Genomic DNA, 26,167 nt, shown 5'->3' on the forward strand with positions numbered 1-26,167 from the left:
AAGATAACACTTTGGGCATCTGATGAAATGGACTCTGGCCCACAAAAGCTTATGGTTTTGCTGCAACATACTATGCAGCTACCACTCTGATCACCATCGTTTGCTGCCATTATCGCTGCTTTGATGCCACTTTTTCTGGGTTAGTGTTTATTTCTTCTTCCTAGAGTGCTTGCAGCCAGTCTTGGATCATGTACAGAATAGCTCCAATGGGAGTTTTTGTTTTGTTTTGTATTTTTACTATCACTAACCACCACATAAATATTGGGGGTGGTTGTGGTTTGGGAGTTAAGGATAAAACTTCCCCTCCGCACACACTGTGATCCTGATGCAGATTGTGGGTCCCACACTTACTTTTGAGTAAGGAAAAAACATATATGTAGCTGCAGACTATGTATTAAATGTAATGTGTAGTTTGACCTTAAGTGTCTCTGGAGACACGAACTGTAGAACCTCAGAAGACAGAGGTACCCAAAGCGGGGCTCCAGAAGATGACATCAGAGACAGTGGTGTCACTAGCGGGAGTGCGGGGGGTGCGGACCTCCGGTGTGCGCCCTCCCAGGGGCATGGACGAGGTGGCTGGGCTTGCGTGCGCGCATGGATGCACGCACACTCAAAACCAGCCACCCCATCCATGCCCCTGGGAGGGCATGTGCCAGAGGGGCACCCAGCCGGAGAAGGGCTGGGAACGCCGACGTGCCTCCCTCGCTCCGCCGATGCTGCTCCCGGTCTCACCTGCCCGCCCGCCCACCTCTGAGGAGGAGTTGGAGCAGCCTTGCTGGGCAACGGCGTGGGGCGGGGTGGCTCTGGGTGTCACCCCCCTCATGGTGACACCTGGGTGTGGGCCACACCCTCCGCACCCCGGTAGTGATGCCCCTGATCAGAGAATTCCAATGGTGCAGTGTTCCTCCACTTAATTTGGGGCAATTTTTCCCTCCCACCATAGCTTTCTGTGATGCAGTCCATTCTGTTCAGGAGGGTCCTATGACCCTTTGAAGAACATTTGAGGGTGTCAGGGTGCAAAGATCAGCCTTCCACTCATAAAACTTCTGAAATCTATCCAGTATTTGAATAAATACGTTCATACAAACAATAATCACATATTGTCTGTGGAGTCAGCTCATGCCCAGCAACCTCATGTGTTCCTTGAATATACAAGGGAGACCCTTAATGCCATTTCCAAACCAGCGTAAAACAAAAAATAAATACACTAGGGCTAATGTGATCCCACAGTGTCTCTGTATCATTCACCTCTCATTCACCATTCTATCACTCTCATTAGTCAACAGAATTATCCACCCTCAAAGGAGACTGCCCATTGCACCTTTGCATGAATCACTGTTCAGCCAATTAGAATGCATGCAATCTCCCTGAAGGAACAAGTATGTAGTTTGGGAGATCTGTCAGTGGAGGCATAGTTGTCCTTGGGAATAAGAGTGATTCCAGCTTTAGCTGTTGCATCTGCTACAGCCATTCCTGGATTGGGGTAGTTTAGTCACATCAGTACAGGCCTTGGTAACCTCTAGATTGGATTATTGCAATGCACTCTATGTGGGGCTATCCTTGAGGTTGGTTTGGAAATTGCAGCTAGTGCATAATGCTGTTTTTGGCTAGAGCAGCTCTGTCCCAGCATATTGTACCAATGCTGAAAACCCTGCATTGGCTTTGGCTCTCAGTACATCATCAAGCTAGGTTCAAGTTATTACTGTTCATTTATAAAGCCCTAAATGACCTAAGATCAGGGTCCCTAAAGAACCACCTTATCCATTATGAAGTGTTTTCAGAAAATTAATTTGGTTCAGTGTTGGTTATTTGTTCTGTATTTGATGATATAACATTATGACATTTTAATGCCTTTATTGTACACTGCCATGTAATTTTTCTTATATGTTGGTGTTTAAGAAATACTCCTATAAATAAAAATTAAAACAAATGTTTTTCAAAGTGAAGCATGCCTCCAATTCTTATGAAGGAAAAATGTGTGCCTCAGCTACTTGAAATCTGGAAAATACTGAGCAAAAGAATGTTAGGATGATGCAGAAATTATGCTGAGGATTTTGGAAGACGTTCGTTTTGGCAGTACTGCTATGCCTCAAAATTGTACACTTGATAGGAAAATTTACATTATATGAAAGGAAAGCCTTTTTCAAAGTGCGGTGCCCATTCTCCCCTTGGTTTCGGAAATGTGCTTATTCCTTAAAAGCACCTATTTTTCTCACTGGCTCTATACATTGAGTGACCATTCTTATAAAGCAATAAATGGCTCTACGTATAGTAAGTAAGCATTCCAAAGGCACACAACCCTTTTCCTTTGCTGATGATGGTTTTCCTTAATCTCCTGATAAATAGCAACAATCAAATGGCAATCTAGAAGGCACACATAACCAACCAAAACTCGGCCAGATTTGGTAAATCATACCCAAAAGAAAAGAAAGAGGATGCATATAGAAAAAGAAACAGAAAGAAAGGGGAAATGAAGTACCAAAGAGAGGTTATATGTCACAGCAGATGAATCAGGGAACCCCTGGAGTCACTGATAATCTTGTCATATGCAGGTGAAGGTGCCTGTACTATCTGACTGGTTATTAGTAATCCCTTTTCTTTTTAAAAAATGAGGCAAGATCTTGTACAAATCTCTTTGCTGAAAAACTATGACTGACTTGTCTTAATAATAACACTGATATTGCTATTAAGCAGAATTAAAAAGGAGCCACAACGTTTTTAAAATACGCTTCTTTTCCTTTCATTCTTGAACAGACTGAAGACTTTGCTGAACATTTTGCCCATTTCCCACTGAACTTTAAAGCAATACCTGTTATGTGGATGTCTTGTTTTGGGAAGGATGGGGATAAACCTCTTTACACAAAGAGCTTTGGTGGGAGAAGGATAGTATATAACAGCATTGAACTCTGGCTGCTGATTTAAATTCTCCATGTTTTCTTTCACCTCTCCATTTTAAATCTTGGCTGCCTACAAGATCTAGCCTGCAAATCTAATCTGACTAGGCAAATTCTGGGTATGGGTTGAGGCATAAGAAAATGTGTCACAATACTCTAGGGGACCAGAGCCTCTCAATATGCCTCTTTCCCAGCACAAAAAGGAAGGAACTGGAAGCAAGGACTTGAATTGGAACTGGTGAATGACTTGGAAGTGTGTGGTGGTGTTTTTTAATGTAACTGTTTATTACATTTTTAATTTACAGATTATTGACTGTATAGACTATAATGGCTTTGGACAAGATAGGTATCTGAAACCATTCCACATTTTTTTTAAAAAAACCCAAACAAACAGAAATTATGGACAGCAAGGTCTCTTAATTATGCTGCTTATTGTTAAAGAAAGTGTTTCAAGTAATGCAGGAGGTCTTCATACTTATTCAGCGCTCCCTTCATTCTAATAAAACAAAATATCACAGCTGATTTCATGGTAGAAAAAAATTCAAAATCTCTAAGTGGTGCTGCTAACACAGAAAGTGAATGCTAGAGCCATGAGCTTTTCAGTCAATGAGATTTCAACCTTTTCTAGTAATAGGGAGTTCAGGAAACAAATCAAGGCCACATCCAGGATTTTTTTCTTTATGGGACCTCAAAATTCTGCTGAGGCTCAGTACAACTGATGCACATAGCACATGCTCCTATAAAATCCATGTGCACAGTGTGCACCACTTCAACACCCCTGTGCATTTTATTTTTATATTTGTGTGCATATGATTTGTTGCTTAGAGTCACATTTGGAAACCCACAACAGAGTGTCAGGAAATCCTCCAAACTGGCAATTGGACAGCACTAATGCAGAATTATGTTTCATTCAGGTTTCACATATTAAGGAAGGGCTGATGCTCAGTGACAGAGCACATGTCTTTAACGCAAAAGGTGTCAGGTTCAATCCATGGCATTTCCTGACTTCAGGTAGGGCTGGGAAAAGACTCCTGTCTAAAATCCTGAAAAGCTGCAGTAGATGGACCAATAGTCTGACTGGATATAAGGCAGCTTCCTATGTTCTTTATCAACGTGAAGGCTGGTTTTATGCATTCCACCTACAGTATTTGGTGATATAATAACTGCTCAGAGTGTGAATCTCTTTCCCCACAGCTGTCCATTTCTTCAGGTCACACTGAAGAGACAATCAAATTACTGAAGAACAAGTTTGATGATATTTTCTTTACAGGTGACTACCACTTTTTTAAAAAAAACACGCACATGCATTTTCATTGTGTGTGCGTGCACATAGCTTGTTTAGTGCCATATTAGAAGTGCACAGAGTGGAAGATAATCTTCAGAACTGGATGAGTAGCCTGGACTATTCTCTTTACTTTTCACATTATTAATCACTTTTTGTATCAGCTAACATAATACGACTTTTGCATGATTTGAATTTTGAACTGCACAAATGTTCTTTTGGAACTGTTCATTTTGGGTCTGGTTGCACATTAAAAAAAACTGTCTACACATAGCTTGTATAGAGCCTTCTATAGTGAATGTAAACTAGCAGAAAGTGCCCAACCCATTCTGCTTGACAGACAAACCTTCCTTGTCCGTGTTTATAAATGCGTTACAATACTAACCAGTACCATCCAGACATGGTATCAACAGAACTCAGACCAAACTACACCATAGCATAGCTGTGCTACAATAAAGAAACATATTACCTTCATACAGAATGGAAATGTCAAGAAAGTAAGCCACGTCACAGATTACAGACAATATCTATCATACATGATATTCCTTATATGATGAAGGAATTACACATGTAGATTTCTTAGAAAACCTTTCCCCTTTTTGGAGATGGTGGTACATAACACCAACATCCTAGAGATGACAAGACACACAACCTTCTTTCTTTCACATGCACAGATAGGGTTCATCCAACCAGTTATTACATATGCCTCCTCTCTCTCTCTCTCTCTCTCTCTCTCTCTCATATATCAAATACTAGGGACAAAAAACATACTGTTGTCCTCATGCCCTGCTGCTCTTAAGATTCTTAAAGGCATTCAGCTGGCCACTCCAAAATGTGGGAGACATGTTATTGTTTTAAAAGGACCATATAATGGGAAGATAATTCCCAAATCAATTTTCCTCACATTCATTACTCAAATTCCTATTAAATTAACTCTCAGTCCACTCATTTCCACTACACCAAAGTTACCTTTGTATCTTTTTCTTTTTTCTAGGATCATGCCACAAACACATGTACCCTTTCTGCACAGATCATCACCCAAACACATCTGAAACTACTCTAACAGCTGGAAGAAGAAGAAAACAACAGAAAAGTTTGGTAACCCTCTAATTCATGGAGAGGGAACTTGTGGCCTTCCAGATGTTGTTGGCCATCATCCTTGACCACTAGCCAGCATTCTCCATGTTACATCAGTTTGTTACATATCATTTGTTCCTGCCCATACCCTCTCATCTCTCCATCTTACCCCTGAGGTTCTATCCATCATAGGCCTCTACAATTTTCATGCATTTCAAAATTTCTATTTAGCTCCAAGTAGTCTCCCATGCAGAGTGCTGATTAGGGCCACACCTGCTTAGCTTCAGCAAAAGTAAAACATCTATCATTCTCAGAATATTTATCAAGCCTCCAGTGTGCCAGTTTGTTCATCAACACTCATCTTATTTATAGTGGAATTGGAAGGAGGGCTTTGCATTAAAATACGAAAGAAGGGAACAAGGCAGCAAAATGTTGCGACTACATTCCCTTGAAGGCAATGCAATGGAACTGGAGCTGAAAGACCAGGGAAACTGGGAGGTATGGAACCAAGGCACAATATGTAAGACTGTAAAATATATTTACTGCTTAGATGGCTTTGATGCATGAATGAATTACTAAGTGCCTTCTTCTATTAAATGTTTTTATTTTATAAGAGTTGCACAGTGGTAAGTTTGTTCCACACGTCAGTAGCATCATTTTACAAAGTTTGCAGCAGTAAATATTACATGTACACATCGGTAATAGTTGCCTTCACCTTGTTTGGCCAAGGCGCAGAAGATTATTGGAGTGCTTGGAACATGGCACAAGGAACATCAGCTTGCTGTTACACTTGGTTTTGTTTTTCAAGGACTGAATTAAATACAAAGCAGAATCTCCTTGCGGTGGGTTCTCATCTAGCAATTGTTAACCTGGTGGCCATAGGTACCAAAAGATGATGGTTTTTTCACACATATATTATTTAGTCCCATCACAATGGCAAAACCTTGATCATATAATACCAGTGGCATGATTGCGCTAGGGGGAAAAAAGTATGTAACTTGCCCAGACATTTAATTATTACAAAAAGAAAGATCTCATCCCAGTGCAAAATATACCTTTTTTCAAGGTTGTTTTTGGTGCAAGCTATCAAGCCCTCTGGATTTACTTATGGTCAGAATGTCCCATCCAGGCCTGTAGCCTGAAGTGGCCAAGTTTGCTGACGACACTAAATTGTTCAGGGTTGTTAAAACAAAAAGGGACTGTGAAGAGCTCCAAAAAGACCTCTCCAAACTGAGTGAATGGGCGGAAAAATGGCAAATGCAATTCAATATAAACAAGTGTAAAATTATGCATATTGGAGCAAAACATCTTAATTTCACATATACGCTCATGGGGTCTGAACTGGCGGTGACCGACCAGGAGAGAGACCTCGGGGTTGTAGTGGACAGCACGATGAAAATGTCGACCCAGTGTGCGGCAGCTGTGAAAAAGGCAAATTCCATGCTAGCAATAATTAGGAAAGGTATTGAAAATAAAACAGCCGATATCATAATGCCGTTGTATAAATCTATGGTGCGGCCGCATTTGGAATACTGTGTACAGTTCTGGTCGCCTCATCTCAAAAAGGATATTCTAGAGTTGGAAAAGGTTCAGAAGAGGCAACCAGAATGATCAAGGGGATGGAGCGACTCCCTTACGAGGAAAGGTTGCAGCATTTGGGGCTTTTTAGTTTAGAGAAAAGGCGGGTCAGAGGAGACATGATAGAAGTGTATAAAATTATGCATGGCATTGAGAAAGTGGATAGAGAAAAGTTCTTCTCCCTCTCTCATAATACTAGAACTCGTGGACATTCAAAGAAGCTGAATGTTGGAAGATTCAGGACAGACAAAAGGAAGTACTTCTTTACTCAGCGCATAGTTAAACTATGGAATTTGCTCCCACAAGATGCAGTAATGGCCACCAGCTTGGATGGCTTTAAAAGAAGATTAGACCAATTCATGGAGGACAGGGCTATCAATGGCTACTAGCCGTGATGGCTGTGCTCTGCCACCCTAGTCAGAGGCAGCATGCTTCTGAAAACCAGTTGCCGGAAGCCTCAGGAGGGGAGAGTGTTCTTGCAGTCGGGTCCTGCTTGCGGGCTTCCCCCAGGCACCTGGTTGGCCACTGTGAGAACAGGATGCTGGACTAGATGGGCCACTGGCCTGATCCAGCAGGCTCTTCTTATGTTCTTATGTTCTTAGCCTGGGGGGGGGTTAGGCACTGCTCCTCCAGAACAGTGCTGCACTCCCCCCTAGGATTTTTTGCGGGAAATGTCTTCTTTTTAATTTGTGACATGACAATGACAACCTCCATTTGAAGATTGATAGGATGTTTTAAGAACAAGAGCAATTTAAGAATAGAACCCTCTGAAAAGTGCACAACAAAAGCCTCATCTGGAAGAGCCTCCAAAAGTCTTCTTACTCAAGACTTTCCCTGCCCGATGGTGGATTTTTCATGATCACAATCATCTTATAATTACTTAAGTGATCCTGCAAAAAAAAGTATGGATAGTAATATGACTCTTGAGGAGTTAGATATGAGAACTTTGTATTATGGGCTAGAGTTAGACTCCACCCCTTGGGCTTTCCTTTGCTCTGCTTTTCAGTTTCAGTTGTGCTGTCTACCCAGCCAACAATAAAGAAGCATGTTTGCCTGCAGTAAGTAGTAAGAGTTTGTTTATTCTACATTATTATAAATGAACAGAGCAGGATTAGGTGCTTATTGCTGAAAAGTGAAATAAAGAGATAACCTAAAGTGATCTGAAAAAATGGCTACCCTTTACTCTTTTAAAGCACTCACTATATTCACAATCATGGTGGCTATTTTTTCTTCTTTTTCTTGAATACCTGATGGCAAAGGATGAAAACAGCCCTAGAGGAATAGATATATTGCTGTGTACACTATAGTTAGCTAGCTGGCTGGCTGAACACTTAAAGTGTAACTCAGGCCTAATTTCTGATTTTCCCAATATGTGCAGGTCTGCATGAGGCTTTTTCGGGGTTTCTGGACAGAAAAATCAACCCAGCAACCAGTAAAATAATTCCAATTGCTTTCCACAATTAGTTTCTAATTGCTTAATTCATCCTTTATATAGCAGCCAGTTAAAAAGTCTTCCCTTGATTGTTCAACAGGAAGGAACATCAAAAGGCCAGGAACAAGACCAGAAGGAGGGACTCTCACAGAGGAGTTAACAAACACACCCTATAGTATTTATTTTTTCTCTGCCCTTCCCTAAACTTGTAGTATGGACAAGTTTGTTTTTTGGAGAGGTGGAATTTAACACTGAGATACCTAATGCAGCATCAAAGCCAAGCTCAGTAGTTTACTTTACCAAAGAAGTTTGGTTCATGAAGAATCATAGAATAGAGTTGGAAGGGGCATATAAGGCCATCGAGTCCAACTCCCTGTTCAATGCAGGAATCCTTCTTAAAGCATACCTGACAGGTGGCTGTCCTGCCGCCTCATGATTGCCTCCAGTGTTGAAGAGCCCAAAACCTCCCTAGGTAATTGGTTCCATTGTTATACTGCTGTAACAGGAAGATTTTCCTGATGTTTAGCTGAAATCTGGCTTCCTGTAACTTCAGTCCATTTCTCTGTGTTGTCATGCCCCCCTCAGAGGACTCATCTAAGGAGGAAGAAGAATGGGAGATGGCAGACCCAGGAGAGGGGACAAGCAGGGAGACAGCCCAGAGCCTTCACCAGACCAGAGACAAGCCCCTTTGGGAGCCTGCCTGCCAGAATCAGGAAGTGACCAGGAGGCTGCCCCTTCCCCAGCAGAGAGAAGACACCAACAGGTGTTGCAGCAATGAAAGCAATCAGCACGATTAAGGAGCAGGAGAGCTCGCAAGAACACAAGGTGATTCGAAGCACCTGGGCCAGCATGCAGAGTACAAAAGGCTGGAAGGAAAGGGAGACTCCTTGCTAGAGTCAACGTCAAGCCTTGCTGCAGATGTTACCCCAGTTCTCCTGTTAAACTCGTGCCTTAAACCCTGCCCTGCCTGAATGGATCTTTTGGCTTCTAGACATTTGGACTCCCTTAAGGACTTCTCTGCCTCCTCCTTCGGTGCTTCCCAAATGGTAAAACATGCTGGCTGACCCCCTGGTTCCTCCTGCCTGGCAGATTTATGGTCTGGCCTTTTCTGTTAATTAGCTGCATGCCTCTGTGACACATGTCCTGCAATCTGCGATGATCAAGAAGAGATCCTGGCCCTTCTCTGTGTGACAACCTTTCAAGTACTTGAAGAGTGCTATCATATCTCCCCTCAGTCTTCTTTACTCAAGGCTAAATATGCTCAGGTCTTTCAGTCTCTCCTCATAGGGCTCTGTTTCCAGTCCCGATCATCCTTGTTGCCCTCTTTTGAACCTGTTCCAGTTTGTCTGCATCCTTCTTAAAGTGTGGTGTTCAGAACTGGATGCAGTACTCAAGATGAGGCTCAATCAGTGCTGAATAGAGCACTTAATGTGATTTGGAAACTACACTTCTGTGAATGCAGCCTAAAATTGCATTTGCCTTTTTTGCAAATACATTACACTGTTGGCTCATATTCATCTTGTGATCAATAGCAATTCCAGGATCCCTCTCATATGTAGCATTGCTGACTCAAGTATCCCCAGAGCTTAAAAGTTACTTTTTTGAACTACAACTCCCATCAGCCCCAGCCATCATGGCCACTGGATTGGGATGATGGGAGTTGTAGTTCAAAAAAGTAACTTTTCCAAGCTCTGAGTATCCCCCATCTTATACTTGCGTATTTGGTTTCCTTTTTCTAGGTGTAGAACTTTATGCTTATCCCTACTGAATTTCATTCTGTTTTCAGCCCAATGCTCCAGCCTATCAAGATCACTTTGAATTTTGTTTCTGTCCTCCAGGATATTAACTATCCCTCCCAGTTTTGTATCATCTGCAAATTTGATCATCATTCCCTGCACCACCTCATCCCAGTCATTAATAAAAATGTTGAAGAACACTGGGCCAGGACTGAGCTCTGCGGTACCCCATTCATTACCTTCCCCCACTTTGAGAAGGAATCAATTTATTTATTTATTTATTTATTTATTTATCCCACCCTTCCTCCCAGCAGGAGCCCAGGGCAGCAAACAGAAACGCTAAAAACACTGATATGCACTCTTTGAGTATAATTCTGTAGCCAACTGTGGATCCACCTGATGGTTGTTCCATCCAGCCCACTTTTAACTTGCTAATTGGAAGGCAGGGACAGACCACAGGTGAAAGAAGACTGTAGCTATAGGCAATGTCAAGCTTTTGATTCTGGTATTCTTGGGGATCTCTCAGAAAAGGGTGAGAACATTCAGCAGATTTAAACTTTATTCACTCTCTGGATGGAGGAGGAGTGATGGGGAAGATCACTGCATTCCCCTGGCCTGGCCCTCACATCCTCTCCACCAGTGTGTGTGGTGTTGGTAGTGGGGATTGGCTGGTGCTATGTGCCTTGCCTACCCCACCCCCTCAAATGCCCCACCTAGAAATGTGGCTGTCCCACGTAACAAGGAAGGCTGGCTACAGGGCTGGTCCCATCATCAGGAGGTAGCTGAACATGACCATAAGTGGTTTTCCTTAGACTTGACTGTATAGCTCCTGTTCTCCTCTGCCTAATGCTGTCAGTCATATATTTGGCACTGGAATTTGGCAAGAGCTACACTTTCCAAAAAAAGCAATTGAGCTCAATCCTCTTTCCTTAGGGGGTCTGCTCTGATTTGAATGTGGATCTATTAATTTAAAATAAGCTTTTCCTTCCATTCTACACATCAAGTACCTGTCGGCAGTCTTTCTGAAACAGGCCTATTATGTTGCTGATGAAACCAACCAGCATTTCAGTTCAGCCTGGGTATATGGAAGTGGAATGAAGAAGAGTAACAGAAAGACCCACCAGATGGCATAAATATCTGTGATGTTCTGATGCTGAAGTTAAAAGTTCCTATTAACGTTGAATATGTATGTCTTGAACAGCCATCAGGGTTACAAACATTTTCATTGGAACCACCAAAATAAGCAATAGTTTAATTACTCAGATGAGATGCACAACAAATGTCATCCCCATTTTACAACAGCTTCATTAGCTATTTATCTGTTTCCGGGCATAATTTAAAGGGCTGGTTATGACACAAAATCCTACATAACTTTTCATCAGTTACCTGTATGACCATAATCTCCCACACGAGCCTGCCCAGGTTTTAAGATGCCCAGGAGAGATTCTTCTGTTTGTCCCACCAATATTTAAAACACATCTGGCAGTAAGTGGAGAGAGGGCCTTCTCAGGGGCTTCTTGCCAGTAGAGTCACAGGTGGCCTCATCTCTGATGACCTTCTACAGGTTGGTAAAGACACCTCTATTTAGACAGGTTATTAGGCACTTCTATTTAGACATTTAACAGGTTAACACTACATATATTAGAAGGCAAGAGAGTCTCATCCATGTTAAAGACTCTCTAAAGATTCTCTAGGACTTTTAATCTGTTTTATGGGCTTGGTTTGTTCCTCCCACTTCAGGCTTATTTGAGTTGAGAGAGAGAGAGAGAGAGAGAGAGAGAGAGAGATGTACTGCTCAGCTGTGAGCAAAATCAATAAATGAACAATATATTCAAGGGGGAAATCTAATGTTAGGGGAAAGCTGAAGTTCTCAGTAAACAGGATCACTCTGGGAAAATATGCCAACCACTGAAAAATCTGGTACTAAATCCAAATTCAGCTAAATTCTTGCCCATCCCTAATGCACACACATCTGGAATAGGTGGACTTATTTCTGAGTAAGCATTAATACAGTGCTCCTTAGTAACAATGCAAAATAGTGGTCCACATCTGCTTTGCAAATGTCACAAATCCACTTTTGTAAATAAATGTCACAAACATACCAGGCCAGAATGCTAGCAGAGTGAAATATGTATAAAACTGCGTTGACTACTTTTGCATATCCCTGCTCAAACATATAGTTCTGAAATGTTTGGTACTAATTTGCCACCCTGGGCTCCTACTGGGAGAAAGGGCAAGATATAAATCAAATAAATAAATAAATTCCTAAATCTATTGTTTTCAGGAGCCTAATTCTCACAAAGGTGGAAAACGCCAGCAAATGTGGACTGTATCACTTCAGACAACAGGTGGGGCTCATATGATGAAATGTTTTTCTATACAAAAATGCCCTTCCACAAAGGGGGGTTTATTGTATTCTTCTGCCAGATATGCTAATCTTCTACATGTGGGGAATTTGTTGTTTGTCTTAGGGGAATTCCCACCTGCACTCTGAAGTGGTACCACTTGGTCACAGATTTATCACCTCATTGAGAACACAACCTGGTTTGGAACATGATATGCTCCTCTAGATCCTGGTTTACACAACTGATTTTTCTCTATGTGGGCATTCCCAACTGCCCTAGGTACATTTGCATGGGAAAAAAGGTAATACATGAACCAACCTGTTGTGGGTATGGCCATGGACAAGCTCCTGGAGAGTATGTTGTACTGCAGGGAATCATTAAAAGAAAGAGGCCTCCAAACTTGCAAGCACACTGTTTTATCTGTATTGGACATACACAAATTTTTTCTTTACAAAGGTTTTGCTATGAAATAGTTTTCACACAAATTTGCTTGTTTCTTGCTGAATTTTTTTTAAAAAAACCTCACTACAGTGGTATGTTATGATGTCCAGTTTTAATGTTTCTTAAAGATAAAGCAAACTTTGCACACTAGACTTTCATGCATCTCTTTCTATGTTTAGCACAAGGAGATTCTCATTATGTAGTCTTCATTTCCGTGCAATTTAAGATTTCAGTCACACTGCCAGGATGACAAATATCCACATATAAGCATAAAATATTTTATACCAATTGAATTTTAAAAATTAGTAATACCACCAGTGCCCCACGCACTTGAAAAAAAATTATCATGTGCTTTGACTTTTTAAAATTCAATGTTACATAATGAAGTGGTACAACAAAAGTCTTCAAAGTGATTGAGGGAGGGAACACTTATTGGAATTAATAGTGAGGAATGGGAACAAAAGAGGACCAGATGTAGTGCACTTACCGTGGGTCCCACCTGGTTTTGAATAGAGAAGCGAAGTCCACTTTCCATTCCAAAGAACTTCTACTTTTATCTGGGCTTGGCTCCTTGATTAGTAAAGGATGTCCAAAGTGTGATATCAGATTAATTTAGTATATTTAGGGTTCCTATGGCTGAAAATGGATGTCCAGCAAGAAGATACCCAACAAGAGTGTGTACCAAACACAATGCTGACTAAATTGCCCTTTCCCCAGTATACTGTGGACCATTGCACCTGATACCTATACTGGCCAAACAGACTTCCATTAGAAATATAAACAAATTGCTTTAAGCTTCTGCAGTGAAGAACAGCAATATGTTGCATTGCATGCTGTGGATCTTTAGCATTAGGAACATAGGAAGCTGCCTTATACTGGGTCAGACCATTGGTCCATCTAGCTCAACACAGTCTACACTGGCTAGCAGTGGCTCTCCGAGGTGTCAGACAGGCGTCTCTGTCAGCTGTACCTGGAGATGCTGGTGATTGAACCTGGGACCTTCTGCATGCAAAGCAGATGCTCTACCACTGAGCTGTGGCCCTTCTCCTAATTGCGTTATTGATCTCTGCTGGTACCAGTAGAATAATAATATATATAATAATATATTTAATTTATGTGTCGCCTATCTGGCCAATGGCCACTCTAGGCGACGTACAAGTAGGCAATTAAAACACAATACAAAAATACAATAATATGATATACAACAATACAGCAGCGAGAACAATAATAATACCGGGTACGAGGCATTGCAATCATAGCAGTTAACCCTCCCCGGAAATCCCGAAGGCCTGATGCAAGAGCCAGGTCTTTAAGGCTTTACGGAATACATTTAGGGAAGAGGCGTACTGGAGATCTTGTGGGAGGGAGTTCCAGAGAGTGGGGGCCGCCACTGAGAATGCCCTCTCTCTTGCACCCGCCAATCTAGCTGTTTTTGTCGGCGGGATTGAGAGAAGGCCTTGAGTGGCTGATCGTGTCGAGCGGCATAATTGGTGGCGTTGAAGGCGCTCCGTAAGATAAACTGGGCCGAGACCGTATAGGGATTTAAAGGTTAATACCAACACCTTGAATTGGGCCCGGAAAACAATTGGAAGCCGGTGTAGATTGAACAACACAGGCGTGATGTGATCCCGCCGGCGGCTATTCGTGAGTAATTGAGCCGCCGCGTTTTGTATAAGTTGTAATTTCCGGACCGTTTTCAGGGGTAACCCCACGTAGAGAGCATTACAGTAATCTAATCGAGAGGTGACCAGGGCGTGTACCACCAGTGGGAGCTGATAAGCAGAAAGGTAGGGTTGCAGCCTTCGTATGAGGTGTAGTTGATACCAGGCTGCCCGGCTCACTGCCGAGATCTGAGCCTCCATGGACAGCCTGGAATCAAGTACAACCCCAAGGCTGCGGACCTGGTCCTTCAGGGGTAAACTCACCCCGTTGAACTTCAGGTCAACATCTCCCAACCTTCTCTTGTCCCCCACGAGTAGCACCTCAGTCTTATCGGGGTTCAGCTTCAGCTTGTTCCTTCCCATCCATCCACTCAATAATGTGGCAGGAGCAGGGCTTAATTTGCACAAGTCACAGAGAGAGATATATCTTTATCTAAATATAACCACTTCATACCAATTGAAAGTTCTGATAATTCTTCCACAATCCTGACTGAGAATTTGTTGTTGTTATGTGCCATCAAGTTGATTACGACTTATGGTGACCCTATGAATCAGCAACCTCCACCCTGCTCAGATCTTGTAAGTTCAATTCTGTGGCTTTCTTTATGGAATCAAACCATCTCTTGTTTGGCCTTCCTCTTTTTCTACTCCCTTCTGATTTTCCCAGCATTATTGTCTTTTCTAGAGAATCATGTCTTCTCATTATGTGTCCAAAGTATGATAACCTCAGTTTCATCATTTTAGCTTCTAGTGACAGTTCTGGTTTAATTTGTTCTAACACCCAATTATTTGTCTTTTTTGTGATCCATGGTATGTGCAAAGCTCTCCTCCAACACCACATTTCAAATGAGTTGATTTTTCTCTTATCCGCTTTTTTCACTGGCCAACTTTCACAACCATACATAGAAATTGGGAATACCATGGCCTTACTGATCCTGACTTTGGTGTTTGGTGATACATCTTTGCATTTGAGGACCTTTTCTAGTTCTCTCATAGCTGCCCTCCCCAGTCCTAGACTTGTTCTGATAGCTAACGTTATTAACAAAGTGATCTTAAGTATGACTCCCTAGTTCCACTCTCCATCTCTGGAGAGTAGAGTTCCTTCATGCAATAACATGTACTGAAAGAATGGAAATGATCTGAGCTACGCTTTTACCACTCTTCAACCTTCTCAGTCATCGTGACTTCAAAATAGTGGCAAATATACATTAAGTAAGTAATCTGGGTCAGGCACTATTAAGTATCTGCCCAGTATCACCTTATATGTACAATCCAAAAGGGGCAGGGAGGGGAATCCAAAGGTGGTTCTTCTACCTTATCTGTTGGGTATAAGTGTGAGTGGAGAAGTCCTTGTCCTTTTTCTGGACATTTGTTTTTTGTACAATGGAAACTATGGGAAGGAAATAAAGGGGATTAATTTTCATCAACTCCTGAGCTGGCATAAATTTCTCCTGGGTTTGAGGGCATGTCAGGGAACTAGGAAGGTGTTGGATCCTTTGGGTCCTAGCCTGCTCCTGGTCATCCCCCAGCACACAAACACAAACCACCCTAGGATACCCCATTCTTGGTCCTATGGTGGCCGGTAGAAGTATCTGACATTGGATCTCCCTCTCTGAAGCCCCAGCTCTATTTCCAACCTTGGAGAGGGAGATCTAATGTATCCTTTGTTCCCAGGAATGCTCTCCCTGGGGCTATAAGATTGCAGCCTAAATAACATGCAACATCACTAGCATAAGAATGCACAGTTAGGGCACTGAGGTGTGGCTTAATTTGTGCCAAGCGTGTCAAGGTTTAACCCAGTGTTGTTTTTCCTGTACCACCAGTCCTCAGACCTGTAACATGTGGGATAATAATGAAGTTCCTCAGAGCATGTGCAGATTATCTTGGTAATTAAGTGCATCAGGAGCAAAGGCAGTGGATTTCTATAGCACAGACATAGTTTCAGGATGACTGAGCTATTGAGAGAACTCATGGAGGAATGCCCTAAGAGGCAAGATGGAGACGGCAGCATATTACTGAGGTTGAAACAGCAACAAATACCCCACCTTAGTATTTCTCTCCCTCTCTCTCTTTTACACACCCACCCACACAAACACACCACTCCCTGTCACCATTGTCTCCAAGGTGGTGGCTGCTAATATTTTAACTTGGTAGGGCTGCAATTTTTAGCCTTGCTGTTTTCATGACAATAGGACTTGTACAACACTAATTTAGGGAAGTGTGCCACTAACACATGTGCAGAGTGCCATTGTCTCCTCCTCACTAAAATATATATCAGTTATTTGCACACCTATGGACAATGGAAGAGCTTCCATGTAAGAGGGCCAAGTATGATTTTTTGACATGATTGACTCCATAGCTCTTATTTAGAAATTAAGCCATATTACATGATAGTTTTTGAATTCATGTATTGATACACCTGCACATCTACTGCAAAAAAACCCTCAAACCCTAAAGGCATACATACATACGTTTAAAATGTGAGGAACATTTTCTTCCAGTTTTCCTGCCCCCCCCAAATCAATTTAAATTTTCATTATTCAAAACACTTTTTCCTCTCAATTAAAATACAAAGTATTCCAACCAATAGACAAAAGTATTCTCATCTGAGCCAGGGCACATTAGAATATAGCAGAAAATGTATGGCTCAGTCCTGAACCTGTGACATAATAATCTCTGCTCATGTCCAGAGTATATCACACCAGACTAATCATGATCAGCCTCTGCTACGTATGAGATTATTTTCTCAAACCTGAGAAAATATATTCCAGGTTTGGGGAAAGATGTGGAATTATACCCAGGCAGGCATAGAGCCTAAACGTTTCATTTTAGAAATCACTGATGAAATTCATAAAGCTAGAAATAATAACACCAGCATTTCCCTCCATTCTTCTGCACTGAAAATATTTTGAACTTAAATTGGCTTAGGGGCTTGTTGGAAGAAGATCCACACAACCTTTCTGGAAATACTCTCAAAAACATTCTGTAATTGGCTGAAAGTGGCTCTGATCAACCTGCCCTGCTCCATCCAGCTTTTAATAAGTGGATGGAGGGAAATGGTTAATACAGAGTTCATTGCAACATATACACAAGCCATCCACTATTTCTCCTCCCAGTTCCTCAGTTCACAAAAAAATGCAAAATGAAATATACATATTATAGAAACTCACTTGTTTGCTTGCTTGTATTCTCCCTCCCTCACAAGGTCACAAAAAAAAATACTAAACAAAAAAAGCTCCTCAAAGTAGGAAGGCTTCCCATTATGTTTGAATCCTCAAGATCTGCTAGAGATACTTTTTATTGCATGTTCAGCAATAAAACAGAAACCAGAACTGCAGCAATAAACAAAAACCAGAACTCTAAACCAGAACTGCAGCAATAACAGTAACCCCCCTTTAACTCACAGTTTGTTACCAGCCTGTATTAATATAACATAAGGATGGACTCTTACCGCTAGTGAAATGGGAGCCTGGAAGAGTGGGGAGAACTGGACAGCACGGGATGACATTTTGGAATGGATCTCTTACTAGGTTCTAGTGAGGCCTCTGCTGTCCTTTCTCTGTCGCTCCTATCCAGTCTCCAGTCCACATGGCATTCCAGTCGAAGCCCACTCTGACACCAAAATGACAGGGGATTTTGTAGTTCGTTGGACTGGGAGTCCTTGAGGGAATTGAAGACACAGGCTTGCAGCAAAAAGGTAGGCCTTTATTGGATGAGAAGCGTATGCTTGGTCAGTCTCCCTCTGATTGAGTGGAGAACCGCAACATGGTACTGCTTGCCTGGAGTTTTATACACTTCAGGACAAAGAAATTAGCATTAACGAATCAGGAGTTTACACATCAGTATTATATAGGCATTACAGTATTAGTCTACATTATGTTCTAGTCAATTTGGCAATGTTTGAAACTTCACATCCCAGTACATTTTCACCATGAGCTGAGTACTCCAGCTAATGAGCTAAGCATTTTAGTTAATGCAATCCTTCCTACGTTTTGGAGAGTACAGAGAGGTTCAGTATCTGTTCAGTGTTATCTTATCTTGTAGAGTTGTAGCTGTTCCATACAAACCAACACAGTCAGGGAAGACAGCTCCAAGAAGTAAAGAATTCTGGTTGGCTACTAAACTTATTAAAATATTATAAACCTTCATAGCTTTATAAAAGTATATATTTTGTTTATTGTTTGAAAATAAAAATTCCCCATTAAAAATTCTCCTCATTGTTTCTCCAGTTATCTATGAAGAGATCAGGGAAACAGCTCTGAGCATGCTCACAGCCAAGATAAGGATACCACGTAGGGCAGTTCTTAAAGCAGGCCTGAGTCTTTTTGCCTGCTACTTATATTAATTTAACTGAAGGGCTGTTTAGTCTGCAGTCCATTTATTATAAATATTTTTTGCATGTAAGATTTACAGTGTTTATTAATCCATCACCCAACTCTCTAAAATATGATGGATTATGCTGCATGAAATGACATTCTTTATACACTTTAGGTGGTTTGGCAATTAACACTTCAAACCATCACTGTGATATTGAATCAAATGGTTTTTTCCCTCTTCTTTTTTGCTGTATTATTTTAAATACTGGTCTAGGTCCCTGAAGACTTCTATTGAATTTTAAAATGCATGATAAATCTAAATATGTTGACAGCATTATTCTGTCAAGCTGTTTCAGAAGTCCCTTATTTGCAAAGTTACAAAACAAGAAAACAAAGAAAACAAAACATCTGATTAACAAAATTATAGTAGATGCAGCACCATGCCATTTTGTTCATGCAAATCACGTCCTATTCCTAAACAAATTCATTTGCAGTCCCAAGGACACTTGTAACTGTAATCCTAAGAACTTGATCCTGTACTGATGGATATGATTCAAAGCCAAATGTGTCGTTCTCTACTATGAATAAAACTGTTCTGTGGCCACACAAACTCCCGACTGCATATAAGAGCACTTCTCTGCTCAAAGAATACCCTAGGCACACAAACTACATAGTAATGCTGCTAGATTGTAGCCTTCAAGGTTATGTAAATCCACGTTATTTTAATAGGCCTTATTTCTATAAGATTGCTTGGCTTCAGCTCTTTGTGTGCTTTGTAAAGCCTGTGTAAGCACAAGGGAGATCTCTGCTAGATCAGATGAAGAATCCCTCTAGACCAGCATCCCATTCCTAACAGTAGCCAGCCAGATGCTTATAGTAAAAGCAGGACATGAAGGCAATAACTTTTCCTTGTTGTTTATCCCCCAGCAACTGGTGCATAGAAGTACACTGCCTTGGAACATGGAGGTTCATGAAGGGTTTTGTGCCTTTTCTAGCAGCCAGGATTGAACAAGAGTAGGTTACTGGTGATAGTGCTGACCATCTTGTTCAAGAGATGGGAGTACAGGACTAGACTCAGTGTATGGCCCCCTCCACAGCAATTCCTCCCAAACAGATGATTGGTAGTATCCATGATGATCTGATTGAGGCTTCATTTTTGAAGTCACACAAGAGGACTAGGACAAGAATATTGAGGACCAGGCTGTTTGGCAATGAATTGCATTGAAACTGATGTGGCTCAGGTAACATAATTGAAATTAGCAGGGCTTCCTAAACAAAGGACTTTTGAATTTGCAAATAAACCGGGGAAATGGTTAGCATATAAATTAAGAAAAGAACGACAAAAAAATCTTATTTTAAAGATACAAGAAGGAGATGAGATGTTGACAGACAATGTAAAAATCCAAAGGGTTTTTCATCAATATTATTCAACTTTGTACAAGTGTCAGGAAATTCCATCTGAAAAAATAGAAGAGTATATATTTAAACAGAATTTGCCTAAAATTACAGATTTTCAGAGACAAGCTATTAATGGTCCTATTACATCAAGAGAAATATCTGAAGCTATAAGTAAAATTAAATTAGGAAAGGCGCCAGGACCGGATGGACTATCAGCAGTGTATTACAAATGTTTGGAGGAGGAACTCTTATTACCTTTACAGTATACAATGAATTCTATTTTGCAAGAGGGGAAGATACCGGACAGTTGGAAAAATGCCAATATAACATTAATACCTAAAGAGCAGCAGGACCTAACCAAAACAAAAAATTATCAGCCGATATCTTTATTGAACAATGACTATAAAATTTTTACAACGATTTTGGCAGAAAGAATGAAAATAATATTGCAACAATTTATTCAGGAAGATCAAGCGGGGTTTCTACCTAAAAGACAATTACGTGACAATGTCAGGAATGTTTTGAATGTGTTGGAATACTTAGAACAACGAAATGATAAACAAGCAGCTTTGATCTTTTTAGATGCTGAGAAAGCATTTGACAATTTGAATTGGAAATTTTTGTTTAAGGTCTTGGAACGAATGGATTTTGGAGACAATTTTATAAAATGGATTAGATCTATTTATACATCTCAGAAGGCACAGATAATTGTTAATGGGGGGTTAACGGACTCATGTGAAATACAAAAGGGTACAAGACAGGGATGTCTGTTATCTCCTCTTTTATTTATCTTGGTCTTGGAAGTGCTGCTTAGAGATATAAGGCAAGATAAAAGGATCTCGGGAATAAAGATAAAAAAAGAGGAATACAAATTGAGAGCATTTGCTGATGATTTGATAATCGTATTAGAAAACCCTTTGGAAGGAATTAATGTATTGATGGACAAATTAAAAGAATTTGGACCGTTAGCAGGATTTAAGATCAACAATCAAAAAACAAAGATGTTGGTGAAAAATTTATCTTCAAGGGAACAAAAAGAGTTGATGGACAAGACAGATTTTAAAATAGAGGAAAAGTTGAAATATTTAGGTATTATTATGACAAATAAAAATTCAAAGTTGTTTCATAACAATTATGAAAAACTATGGACAGAGATTAAGAAAGACTTGTTAAGATGGGATAAATTACAATTGTCATTAATGGGCAGAATATCCGTGATAAAAATGAATGTATTGCCGAGAATGATGTTTTTGTTTCAAACAATACCTGTAATATCCTCTGATTTACCTTTTAAACAATGGCAAAAAGATATTTCTAAATTTGTTTGGCAGGGAAAAAAACCAAGAGTTAAATTTAAATTATTACAAGATGCCAAAGAAAGAGGAGGACTGGGATTACCAAATTTGAGACTTTATTATGCTGCCTGTTGTTTAGTCTGGATAAAGGAACGGTTATTATTGAGGAATAAAAGACTATTGGATTTGGAGGGCCATAATCTGAAGTGGGGATGGCATGGATATCTATGGTATGATAAAGTAAAAGTTAATGTGGATTTTAATAATCATTTTATAAGACGTCCTCTGTTGAAAATATGGAATAGATATAAACCAAGGTTTTACTCGAAAATACCATTATGTGTCTCAAGTCAAGAAGCATTTTATAGAAGAGAAATGGCTGGAAAAGAGAAATGGTTAACTTATCAAGAACTTTTAGAAAATGTACATGGAGAATATATAATGAAAGAGAGAGAACAACTGATAAAGGAAGGATATAGTTCTCAATGGTTTGCCTATTTACAATGGTTAGAGAGATATAAAATGGATAAGAAAATGTATGGGTTTGAAATAAGTAAATCTGATTTTGAAATAGGTTTGTGTACAAATGATGAAAATATAATTGCGAAAATGTATAAACTCTTGCTGAAAATGGATATGGAAGAAGAACAAGTAAAAGAGTGTATGGTAAAGTGGGCAAAAAAATTTGGTTATAATATACAAATGGATCAATGGGAAAATATGTGGAAAAAAGGCTTGAGATTTACATTATGCTATAATCTTAAAGAAAATTTCTATAAAATGATGTATCGTTGGTACATGACTCCAGAAAAGTTGTCAAAAATGTATAGTAATGTTTCTAATGTTTGTTGGAAATGTAAACAACAAGAAGGATCATTTTATCATATGTGGTGGTTGTGTAAACAGGCAAAATTATTTTGGGCACAGATAGGTAGGATGATGCAAAACATTCTAAAGATAAATATACAGTCAAAACCAGATTTTTTTTTATTGGGTTTTATGGATAAACAAATAGAAAAGAAATATGGAAGAATAATACTATATATGATTACGGCAGCAAGATTATTATATGCACAAAAGTGGAAAATGGAATCAACACCAACAACGGAAGAATGGCTATTGAAATTAATGGACTTAGTAGAGATGGATAAATTGACATGTTTACTTAGAGAAAAATCGACAGATACATTTCTTAAGGAATGGAAGCCTCTCTTAGACTTTTTGTTGAAAGATAAAAATGAAATGATGATAATGGGATTTGATGATTAATTAAGATAGACTATGGACAAAAGTGATTTTGTATGTATTAAGGGACAGGTTTGATATATATTATATATTTATAGCTGATCTGTGACAAGTCGGAAGTCAAATTTTTTTATTTTTATTTTTATTGTGTTATGTTTTTGATTTTGTTTTGTTTGTTTTATGAAAATTTGAATAAAAAAAAATTATTGCAAAAAGAAATTAGCAGGGCTTCCAAGTTTGTGGGGTTAAGCCTAAGGTCTAATTTACTGAGTGGTAAACCTGTATATGAAAACTATGCTACTTCAGACTGCAGATGGAGGCTGAATGTTCCTCTCAAGAAAATTTTAAGAAATCCTCATACACAGAAAACTAGCTTCTCATGAGAAGAGTAAACTAGATCCCTTCTCACTGATATGCCAGTTTTCAGTGTTCAGTGAGGTGTGTTTTTCACCCCTATTCCATCTTGTGGGGTCTTCTTTCAGTCTAAAGTGGTATAGCCCAGACACAGGTTTACTGCCTCATTAAGAACCAGGCCTGAGCTATGAGGGGTTTTATGAAGAACATAAATTTTCAGTAGGGCTTGCTCAATATACTGTAACAGTTACTGAATCAGAAACACAGTTTGCTCTTGAAAGATGCACAGTGGTTCCTTCAATTATAGAAGTGGTAAAAGGCTAAATCCAAGCAACAAAAAACCAAAATGTATAGTTACATCTCACCACCAACATCATGCAAGGTGGACTTATACTACAGTAGCAAACAGTACTAAGCCAAAAGAAAAGAGAGAATTAATGCTACCAATTTCCTTGTACTGTTTCCAAGTTATAATCATATGAAATTGTATTTTCTAAACTACTTCCAGTGGTAATGCTTACTATATCCTAATGTAGGAGGCAAATATCTTGGTTCTTATTTAAATAATTCAAGAACACTAATGTCACTTTTTAATGGACCATTTAAAACATCTTACTCAGATGCTGACCATTTTACTTAGCTATATAAACATTTTAGTGTAGCATATTTTAACACTAAAAAGCTCTAAATGTCAATTTCAAGTGATACTTTCCACTGTGTTCTTTATTATAAATGTTACCAAGACAAAGGCAAAACCCAAAATCAATTTTTAATATATTTCTCCCTACCACAGGGCACCAGAAACCTTAATGGTTTCTGCATCTACATAATGCCATTTGCTCTTCCAAAATGTGCCTCAAAAGAAAAAGGGACTAAAGCAAAGTTACATATATTAAGCACTTTCTAAGGTGCTGAAACCATGTTTGACACAATACAAGCAGCAGTTCCATTATTTTCTACTCATCACGACGTCTTGGCAAAGGTCTGCTCTTGCTTTGCCATGTGGAACTGCATGTCCCAAACTGCCTTGCTGGATCAGCCTAAGAGGCTATCTAGTGGACTAGATTCTACGATTCTCAACATTGCGTTTCCAAGAGCGCCCAATCCAGATGCCTCTGACGCCTCTGACAAGCAGGACACATCCTCTGGGGTTTGTCTTCTACAAAGTCTGTTAGGATCCCAAAAAGAAGAGAGTTTAAACCAGGAAGAGGGATGAACAAGTAAATACTTTTTTGAAGCCACAATTGTTTTGTTGATCATATTTCATCTAAAGAACACATTTTGAGTGTGCATTAAATCAATTGTGTGGAGCACTTCTGAAACTGTTTGCACCGCAATATAGAAACATTTTGTTTTATTATATCATTTTAATCTCTTATAAGAATTTTAATAAAATAAGTTACATAATACATTAGATAGTAGTATTTTTAGTATTGGTATTTTAAAAACAAAACTCAGTTTGTATGCCACACTTTTTTGTAATTATCTATTAACTTGCATTTCTTTATGGGTTTAATTATGTTTTTTAACTTTTTTACTGATGTATATCTATATTGTTGATTATGATGACTAGATTTTAAATTGTATATGAAATGCTTTTCCTGTTGTACACCGCCCTGAGAGCCCAGGCTATGGGCGGTATAAAAATTTAAATAAATAAATAAATAAATAAATAAATAAATAAGAGGGGCATTATTTGTTATAAAAATAATAATATGATAATGATTATTTTATTTTACAGACTCCTCTGAGAAGCTTACCATTTAAAATTTGAGACACAGGGCAAACAACAGAAGACAGAGAGGGAGGCTAAAGAGGGGAAAGTATGTAGTTTTAGTTAGGCATGTGGATAGATAAGATAGATTAGATAGGTAGGTAGGTAGATAGATATCCTGTCCTTTATCAAAACAAGAGTGTCACCTGTATGTCTGAGAGGATACCCACTATGGACTGTGCCCAGACCCACTTAACTTCAAACCAAGCTAAACTACATTAGGTGACATCAGAAGATTCACTATGCCTTTTCAATTGTAGATAACATTATCCAGTTTCTAGTCCTCATAGACACATGAAAATTACTTTAAAGCATATTTGAAGCAGTGCATCGCAGGCACACGGCTGACAAACAAGGGTAACTGAGGCCCAATTCATTCTCGCAGGCATGCACGCACTCTCTCTCTTTCTCACACACACACACACACACACTCACACACACAATTGGAAAGGCACTATATCCCAATATAGCCTACTGCAGCACTACTGAGAAATAATAGTGGCAGCATCCAATTTGAGGAGTTAGGAGGAGACCTGGAGTGTTTTGTGCCCTTCTCTCAAAAACAGATGAAATCCCTTCTCTGCTTTTGTGGCCTCTGAATGGAGCCTTGAAAATAAGGACACATTTTCATTAGGAGGCATCAGCCCTAATGAAAGCAGCTACATGCACATATTATGCTGTTTGTGTGCAGCATCTTGACACACTGGCCAGCAATTTTCACCATGCAACAGCAACCATGGGGGGGGGAGATTGCTGTGCCTGTGACCTGAGCAAACCAGTGTATACTGGTTCTACATTGTACTGTGCAGTGAACTAATCTACACAATGAATTATGAGTGTACTGTTGTCGTTAGTACACAGCTCAGCTTCCCTCATCCCTGAGAGCAGTGGTTCTTTTTCTGATGAAAGTGATGGACCCCAATAAACAAACAAACAAACATGTTTGATTGCATTGTAAATGGATGTTTTTGTGCTGGGTTCACAGACTCCCTGAAGCCTATCCATGAACACCCTAGGGTTAAGAACCCCTGCCTTAAACTAGAAACCCTGGACAGTCCTGTAGTAGTCTTGTAAACAAATCAGTTACCAGTACCTGATTTAAGAGGTTTAATGGACAACATATACACATATAGCTTGATATAGGGAGCAGTCTCTACATTACTGCATTTCATGTCGCTGTTTGCGTCCACATTGCTGAGTTAGAGCTGAGAGCTTGAACTATGATGGGGTGGGGGCTTGGAGTGCAACAGGAAGGTACAGCCCAGATGACAAAGTAGGTGCAAAAGGTCAAGCTCCTAGTAGTATACCAGGCCTAGCCAATCGGGAGGCTTCATGCTAC

At 39.9% G+C, this 26,167-nt stretch overlaps 1 protein-coding gene and 1 long non-coding RNA gene across 2 annotated transcripts in view; both read right to left on the reverse strand.

Moving 5' to 3' along the window:
* Positions 1-26,167, reverse strand: part of PPARGC1A (PPARG coactivator 1 alpha) — a 931,093-nt gene that overhangs the window by 232,809 nt on the left and 672,117 nt on the right. The gene's annotated exons all lie outside the window — the stretch shown is intronic.
* Positions 23,816-26,167, reverse strand: part of LOC133364031 (uncharacterized) — a 149,600-nt gene continuing 147,248 nt past the window's right edge. The window contains exon 3 of the long non-coding RNA XR_009757811.1: positions 23,816-24,222. This is a non-coding gene — a long non-coding RNA (uncharacterized LOC133364031). The remainder of the gene's footprint in view (positions 24,223-26,167) is intronic.

Source organism: Rhineura floridana, chromosome 9 (genome assembly GCF_030035675.1).
Source record: "Rhineura floridana isolate rRhiFlo1 chromosome 9, rRhiFlo1.hap2, whole genome shotgun sequence".
Classification (NCBI taxonomy): Eukaryota; Metazoa; Chordata; class Lepidosauria; order Squamata; family Rhineuridae; genus Rhineura; species Rhineura floridana.